Raw genomic sequence first — 9182 nt, forward strand, 5'->3', positions numbered from 1 at the left:
AAAACTTGCAACAACAATTAGAGGACGTCTAACTTGTACCTGCAGCATATGCCATGTGATGTGATATGGCCAAAAGGATGTGATGAATGATATATGTGATGTATGAGATTAATAATGTTCTTGTAATAGGAATCACGACTTGCATGTCGATGAGTATGACAACCGATAGGAGACATAAGAGTTGTCTTAATTTATTGTATGACATGCGTGTTAATGAAAACGCCATGTAAATACTTTACTTTATTGCTAAACGTTAGCCATAGTAGTAGAAGTAATAGTTGGCGAGACAACTTCGTGAAGCCACGATGATGGAGATCATGGTGTCATGCCGGTGACGATGATGATCATGGCGCCCTGAAGATGGAGATCAAAAGGAGCAAAATGATATTGGCCATATCATGTCACTATTTGATTGCATGTGATCTTTACCATGTTTATACATCTTATTTGCTTAGAATGACGGTAGCTTAAATAAGATGATCCCTCGCTAAAATTTCAAGAAAGTGTTCCCCCTAACTGTGCACCATTGCGAAGGTTCGTTGTTTCGAAGCACCACGTGATGATCGGGTGTGATAGATTCTAACGTTCGAATACAACGGGTGTAAGCCAGATTTACACACGCAAAACACTTAGGTTGACTTGACGAGCCTAGCATGTACAGACATGGCCTCGGAACACGAGACCGAAAGGTCGAACTTGAGTCATATAGTAGATATGATCAACATGGAGATGTTCACCATTGATGACTAGTCCATCTCACGTGATGATCGGACATGGCCTAGTCGATTCAGATCATGCATCACTTAGATGACTAGAGGGATGTCTATCTGAGTGGGAGTTCATTAAATAATTTGATTAGATGAACTTAATTATCATGAAATTAGTCTAAAAATCTTTACAATATGTCATGTAGATCAAATGTCCCATGCTAATGTTGCCCTCAAATTCAACGCGTTCCTAGAGAAAACCAAGCTGAAAGACAATGGTAGCAACTATACGGACTAGGTTCGTAACTTGAGGATCATCCTCATAGCTACCATGAAGGCATATGTCCTTGAGGCACCGCTAGGTGAAGCACCCATTTTCCCAGCAACTCAAGACGTTATGAACGCCTGGCAGTCATGTAGTGATGATTACTCCCTAGTTTAGTGCGGCATGCTTTACAGCTTAGAACCGGGGCTCCAAAAGCGTTTTGAGCAGCATGGAGCAGATGAGATGTTCCAAGAGCTGAAAATGGTTTTCAAGCTCATGCCTGGGTCGAGAGATATGAAGTCTCCGACAAGTTCTACAGTTGTAAGATGGAGGAAAACAGTTCTGTCAGCAAGCACATACTCAAAATGTCTGGGTTGTACAACCGCTTGTCTCAGCTGGGAGTTAATCTTCCAGATGACTCGGTCATTGACAGGATCCTCCAGTCGCTTCCACCTAGCTATAAGAGCTCTGTAATGAACTACAATATGCAAGGGATGGAGAAGTCCATTCCTGAGTTATCTTCAATGCTGAAATCAGCGGAGGTGGAGATAAAAAAGGAACATCAAGTGTTGATGGTGAATAAGACCACTAGTTTGAAGAAAGGCAAGGGCAAGAAGAAGTTCAAGAAGGACGGCAAGGGAGTTGTTGTGCCCGGTAAATCAGTTGCCGGAAAGAAGCCAAAGAATGGATCCAAGCCCGAGACTCAGTGCTTTTATTGCAAAGGAACTGGTCACTGGAAGCGCAACTGCCCCAAGTACTTAGCAGATAAGAAGGCCGGCAATACCAAAGGTATATATGATATACATGTCATTGATGTGTACCTTACCAGCACTCGTAGTAGCTCCTGGGTATTTAATATTGGTGCGGTTGCTCATATTTGTAACTCAAAACAGGAGCTGCGGAATAAGCGGAGACTGGCGAAGGACGAGGTGACGATGCGCGTCAGGAATGGTTCCAAGGTCGATGTGATCGCCGTCGGCACGCTACCTCTATATTTACCTACGGGATTAGTTTTAAACCTCAATAATTGTTATTTAGTGCCATCTTTGAGCATGAACATTGTATCTGGATCTCGTTTAATGCGAGATGGCTACTCATTTAAATCTGAGAATAATGGTTGTTCTATTTATATGAGAGATAAGTTTTATGGTCATGCCCCGCTGGTTAATGGTTTATTCTTACTGAATCTCGAACATGATGTTACACATATTCATAGTGTGAATGCCAAAAGATGTAACGTTGATAATGATAGTCCCACATACTTGTGGCACTGCCGCCTCGGTCACATTGGTGTTAAGCGCATGAAGAAACTCCATGCAGATGGACTTTTAGAGTCTCTTGATTGTGAATCATTTGACACGTGCGAACCATGCCACATGGGCAAAATGACCAAGACTACGTTCTCCGGAACAATGGAGCGAGCAACCAACTTATTGGAAATCATACAAACTAATGTGTGTTGTCCAATGAGCGTTGAGGCTCGCGATGGCTATCATTTTGTTCTCACCCTCACTGATGACTTAAGTAGATATGGGTATGTCTACTTAATGAAACACAAGTATGAGACCTTTGAAAACTTTGAGGAATTTTAGAGTGAGGTAGAGAATCAACGTGACAGGAAAATAAAGTTCTTACAATCAGATCGTGGGGGAGAATATTTGAGTCACGGATTTTGCACGCACTTAAGGAAATGTGGAATTGTTTCACAACTCACGCCGCGTGGAACACCTCAGCGTAATGGTGTGTCCGAACGTCATAATCGCACTTTATTGGATATGGTGCGATCTATGATGTCTCTTACCGATCTACCACTATCATTTTGGGGTTATGCTTTAGAGACTGCCGCATTCACTTTGAATAGGGCTATGTTGAAATCCGTTGAGACGACACCATATGAATTGTGGTTTGGAAAGAAACCTAAGATGTCATTTCTGAAAGTTTGGGGATGCGATGCTTATGTCAAGAAACTTCAACCTGAAAAGCTCAAACCCAAATCGGAAAAATGCGTCTTCATAGGATACCCTAAGGAAACTATTGGGTATACCTTCTACCTCATTTCCGAAGGCAAGGTCTTTGTTGCCAAGAATGGATCCTTTCTGGAGAAAGAGTTTCTCTCGAAAGAAGTAAGTGTGAGGAAAGTAGAACTTGATGAGGTATGGCCTCTTGAACTGGAGAGTAGCGCAGCTCAAGAAGATGTTTTTGTCGTGCCTGAACCGACTAGAGAGGAAGTTAATGATGATGATCATGAAACTTCGGATCAAGTTGCTACTGAACTTCGTAGGTCCACAAGGACACGTTCCGCACCAGAGTGGTACGGCAACCCTGTCCTGGAAATCATGTTGTTAGACAATGGTGAACCTTCAAACTATGAAGAAGTGATGGCGGGCCTGGTTTCCAACAAATGGCTTGAAGCCATGAAATCCGAGATAGGATCCATGTATGAAAACGAAGATGGACTTTGACAGACTTGCCCGATGATCGGCGAGCCATAGAAAATAAATGGATCTTTAAGAAGAATCCAGACACGGATGGTAATGTGACCATCTATAAGGCTCGGCTTGTTGCTAAGGGTTACCGACAAGTTCAAGGAGTTGACTACGATGAGACCTTCTCACCCGTAGCGAAGCTGAGGTCCGTCCGAATCATGTTAGCAATTGTCGCGTTCTATGATTATGAGATATGGTAGATGGACGTCAAAATGGCATTCCTTAATGGTTTCCTTAAGAAAGAATTGTATATGATGCAGCTGGAAGGTTTTGTCGATCCTAAGAATGCTGACAAGGTATGCAAGCTCCAATGCTCAATCTATGGGCTGGTGCAAGCATCTCGGAGTTGGAACATTCGCTTTGATGAGATGATCAAAGCGTTTGGGTTTACACAGACTTATGGAGAAGCCCGTGTTTACAAGAAAGTGAGTGGGAGCTCTGTAGCATTTCTCATATTATATGTGGATGACATACTATTGATGGGAAATGATATAGAATTCTTGGAAAGCATAAAGGCCTACTTGAATAAGTGTTTTTCAGTGAAGGACCTTGGAGAAGTTGCTTACATATTAGGCATCAAGATCTATAGAGATAGATCGAGACGCCTCATTGGTCTTTCACAAAACACATACCTTGACAAGATATGGAAGAAGTTCAATATGGATCAGTCCAAGAAGGGGTTCTTGCATGTATTGCAAGGTGTGAGATTGAGCATGGCTCAATGCCCGACTACGGCAGAAGATAGAGACAAGATGAGTGGCATCCCCTATGCCTCGACCATAGGGTCTATTATGTATGCCATGTTGTGTACCAGACCTGATGTGAACCTTGCCGTAAGTTTGGTAGGAAGGTACCAAAGTAATCCCGGCATGGAACACTGGACAGCGGTCAAGAATATCCTGAAGTACCTGAAAAGGACTAAGGATATGTTTCTCGTTTATGGAGGTGACAAAGAGCTCGTCGTAAACGGTTACGTCGATGTTAGCTTTGACACAGATCTGGATGACTCCAAGTCACAAACCGGATACATGTATATTTTGAATGGTGGGGCAGTCAGCTGGTGCAGTTGCAAGCAAAGCGTCGTGGCAGGATCTACATGTGAAGCGGAGTACATGGTAGCCTTGGAGGCAGCACATGAAGCAATCTGGATGAAGGAGTTCATTACCGACCTAGGAGTTATTCCCAATGCGTCGGGACCGATGACTCTCTTCTGTGACTGGAGCTATTGCCCTTGCCAAGGAGCACAGGTTTCACAAGAAGACCAGGCATATCAAGCGTCGCTTCAACTCCATTCGTGAAAATGTTCAAGATGTAGACATAGATATTTGTAAAGTGCATACGGATCTGAATGTCGCAGATCCATTGACTAAACCTCTTCCACGAGCAAAACATGATCAACACCAGAACTCTATGGGTGTTTGATTCATCACAATGTAACTAGATTATTGACTATAGTGGAAGTGGGAGACTATTGGAAATATGCCCTAGAGGCAATAATAAAGTGGTTGTTATTATATTTCCTTGTTCATGATAATTGTCTATTGTTCATGCTATAATTGTGTTATCCGGAAATCGTAATACATGTGTGAATACATAGACCACAACATGTCCCTAGTGAGCCTCTAGTTAACTAGCTCGTTGATCAATAGATGGTTACGGTTTCCTGACCATGGACATTGGATGTCGTTGATAATGGGATCACATCATTGGGAGAATGATGTGATGGACCAGACCCAATCTTAAGCATAGCACAAGATCGTGTAGTTCATTTGCTAAATCTTTTCTAATTCCAAGTATCATTTCCTTAGACCATGAGATTGTGCAACTCCCGGATACGGTAGGAATGCTTTGGGTGTACCAGACGTCACAACGTAACTGGTGTTGGAAATATGCCCTAGAGGCAATAATAAAATAGTTATTATTATATTTCCTTGTTCATGATAATTGTCTATTATTCATTATATAATTGCGTTATCCGGAAATCGTAATACATGTATGAATACATAGACCACAACATATCCCTAGTGAGCCTCTAGTTGACTAGCTCGTTGATCAATAGATGGTTACGGTTTCCTGACCATGGACATTGGAAGTAATTGATAAGGGGTCACATCATTAGGAGAATGATGTGATGGACAAGACCCAATCCTAAGCATAGCACAAGATCATGTAGTTCGTCTGCTAAAGATTTTCTAATGTCAAGTATCATTTCCTTAGACTATGAGATTGTGCAACTCCCGGATACTGTAGGAATGCTTTGGGTGTGCCAAACGTCACAACGTAACTGGGTGGCTATAAAGGTGTAACATCCCAAATTTTCAATTTGGAATGTTATACATAGATCATCATGCATATCATATTTTCTTGCATTTTGGTCGATCCTAGAAATTTCACGCAACTCAAGGACCCTCGGAGAGAGTTGGAGATTTCGTTATTTTCATATTTGAGTTTTCTCAAATTTTGAAAAGAGGATCATTTGATTGATTTATTTTATTTTCAATTATTTTTCCGGTGTCAAAATATATGAGAGAGGGAATAATATGACTTTCCCAAATTTAGGAAAAATGAAGATTTAATAAATAGATCAATTTTGGTTTTGCCGGAGTTTTGTTTGCTTTTTATTTGGATAGGGAAAATGCGCGTTTTCAAAAATTGCATTTTAGGCCCGGAGTAAAAATCATTTTGCTCGACTCATTTTTAGGAGTCGGGGAAAATTTACTTTAGAATTTTTGGAGTTCGTTTAGTTTTCTTTTTCTTTGTTTTCTGCGCGCGTAACCGTTTAAAAAAAAGAGGAACTCCCGCAGGCCAGCCGGGCCAAAGGCCCAGCCAGCCGCTGCCCCCAGCAGCGCTGCGCGCCAGGCGCCAGGCGCCAGCCGCCGCCTCCCCTCGCCCCTAGGCCGAGTCCTAGTAGGACTCAAGGCCGGCTCTAGCCCCTCTTTCCTTTGTTTCGTTTTCCTTTTCCTACTCTATTTCTTGTCCCCTACCCCAAGTAAATCCCCCCCCCACCTATATAAATACACCCCAAACCCCCCTCTCCTCACATCAAAACCTCAAGCCCCTCTCCTCCTAAGCCGCAGCAGCGCGCAGTCCTTAGCCGCGCCCCACCCCGCGCCCCTCACCCGCCGCCGCCGCCCTATAGCCGCTGCCACCGCCGCCTAGCCGCCGCCGCCGCCCTTAGCCGCCGCCTCCCGGAGCCCGTCTCCCGAGGTAGCCGTGCCTCTCTTTTCTTCCCCGGTCCGGTTTTTCCTAAAAGAACCGTTCTGTTTTCTCTCCGATTCTTTTCTTTTTCTTCCGGTTTTTGTTTCGGTTTCTTTTCCGAAAACCCTAGATCGGTTTTCCGTTTCTTTTTTGGTTTCTTTTCCGAAAACCCTAGATTGGTTTTCGTTCTTTCGTCGGACCGTTCGTCTCAACGAGCGTGATCACCGATTTTCTTTTCCCCGGTTAACGACGCCCGTTCGTTTAACCGTTCGTCTCTTTCTTTTCGTCGGATTTATTCCGCGTTCTTTCCGATCGCGATCTCAGATCCGATCTTCGTTCTAGTCTTTCTTCTCGCTCGTTTATTAGAATCAGGTGATTCAAGCGCCTAGAGTTTTGTTTCGAAACCGCCGTTCCGTCTAATCAACTTAAACAAGTTTTGCCCCGGTAAAATTTGACCTAGTTTCAACTTGCTAGAACCGAGCTATTTTCTTCCGCCGTTTGGTTTTCCGTCGTCTGTTCGGTTCGTTCTCTCTTTGCAACCGGAGTTCTTAAGTTGAACTTTCTGGTTCGTTCTCTTGTTCGAGTTTTACCTGTGCATTAGATGAGTACTTATTGTGTGCTTGTTGTTTGTCTGCGATAGATCACCTGGATTGCGCCGCCTGTTACTTCGAAACCCTAGGTCTCGCGGATCATCAGCAAGGCAAGTAACACTTTGATCATACCTTTTCTACAACCCATGTTTTATTGCATTAGATCAATCCTCACACATTGCATGGTTAGGATCTAATTAAATTGTGGGATGGGAAGTAGATGAGGTAGTACCTATTACCTGTATTATTATGAAACCTTTGGGAGTTACTTCTACGTTTGCTTATTATGGCATGCTATGCTAGTAGACGTGGATTGGGTGAGTGATATCCATGACAGATGTGAGTTGATAAAATTTTAATGGTTTATCTAAGGTGGCCACTTAAACACACATCTGGGTAGATTGAGGCACCTGATGTCTATCAGGACTTGCCTGTTTTATTTTGGACCGCCACCCAAGCTCAAAGGGATCATAAGATAATTCATGCTAGAAACTTCCGTGTGCAGCCACATGCTACTATGGGCTCTGGCATAGTTGACTAAGTTGTGCGAACTCTTACGGGGTGGACTAGCAGATGTAGGGGTTGTAGGTGGTACGGTCTACCCCACATGTAAGGTGCTAGCGCTTTTGAAAGACTATGTCTCGGTCATCCGTTTCTCAAACACCATGTAGTGCGAGAAAACAAACGGAGGCGATCGAGTCATGTGGGGAAAAGTGCGCAAACCTCTGCAGAGTGTACAAACTAATCATGATTAGCCGTGTCCCCGGTTATGGACAACTTGAGTATCTAGTACTTGAATATCAAGTGAATCTCATCATGTTACTTCTAATTAATGTTGTTGGGTTAATTGTTCACTTAATTGGGATCAGAATGCTGTCAACCATTCTCGATGTTTAACAACTACCATGATAGTTAAATAAATTTATTCCTTTGCAGTAGGGAAAAATTGGCTTTACGCAAAACTGTAACCATAGAGCTTTCCACCAGCCACATATGCATATAGTATAGCTGTTTCATTCCATTACTCTCTATGTGTTACTTTGCCAGCATATTCCATGTGCTGACCCGTTTTTGGGCTGCAACTTTCATGTTGCAGACTTTTCAGATGACGAGTAAGGTGTTTTAGGTCGTGGTTCTATACTCAGTGATGCCGTTGGAGTTGATGGACCCATTTATCTTCCAAGTCTTCCGCTGTTATCGACACTAGTTGGCCTTAAGCCATATTTATTGTAATAAGTTCTCTTTGAGACAACGATGTAATAAGTGTGTGATTGCCACTCTGCTATAAATCCTTCGATGTACTGTATGGTGTCAGCATTACTGATCCAGGGATGACACCTAAGCACAGAGCACTTGATCCATTCGGGTCGGGTCGCTACAGAGATGGTATCAGAGCACACGCTGACTGTAGGACACGACCACTAAGTTAAAGCCATAGACCACCATTCTCTTCTCATTTTCTAAACTCCTCATCTTTTCTACTCTTTTAGGATGACGAACGTGAAGATTAAGTACGCTCAACCGGATGAAGGCACACCTTTTGGATTTCACCTGAAGGAAGTCACCAAGTACCTGAACATTGGATTACCAAGCTTCACGGGAACCTTCAACGCCACTCTGCCTGAAGAGGAGCGCTGGAAGATTCAAGCTCACGTTCCGGGAAGAACATTCGCACCAATCACGAAGCCTATAGATAGTGTTTTCAATGCACCAACCTGGAGTCTGGGAAAGAGCATGGCAGCTCATATCACCATAGGATGCATTGGAGAAGTTTATCAAGAAGACCTCAAGGACACTATCTACCAGATTTGCGGACACCGAGACGAACAATGGGAGTTAGTCAGCACCAAGAAGGATAGATCTATTGCATCTTTCATCCAGGAGTTAAACTAGCACATTCGACGCCACGAGAACCAGATGTGCAATGATATGATAG

This window comes from Triticum dicoccoides, chromosome 6A (genome assembly GCF_002162155.2).
Source record: "Triticum dicoccoides isolate Atlit2015 ecotype Zavitan chromosome 6A, WEW_v2.0, whole genome shotgun sequence".
Classification (NCBI taxonomy): Eukaryota; Viridiplantae; Streptophyta; class Magnoliopsida; order Poales; family Poaceae; genus Triticum; species Triticum dicoccoides.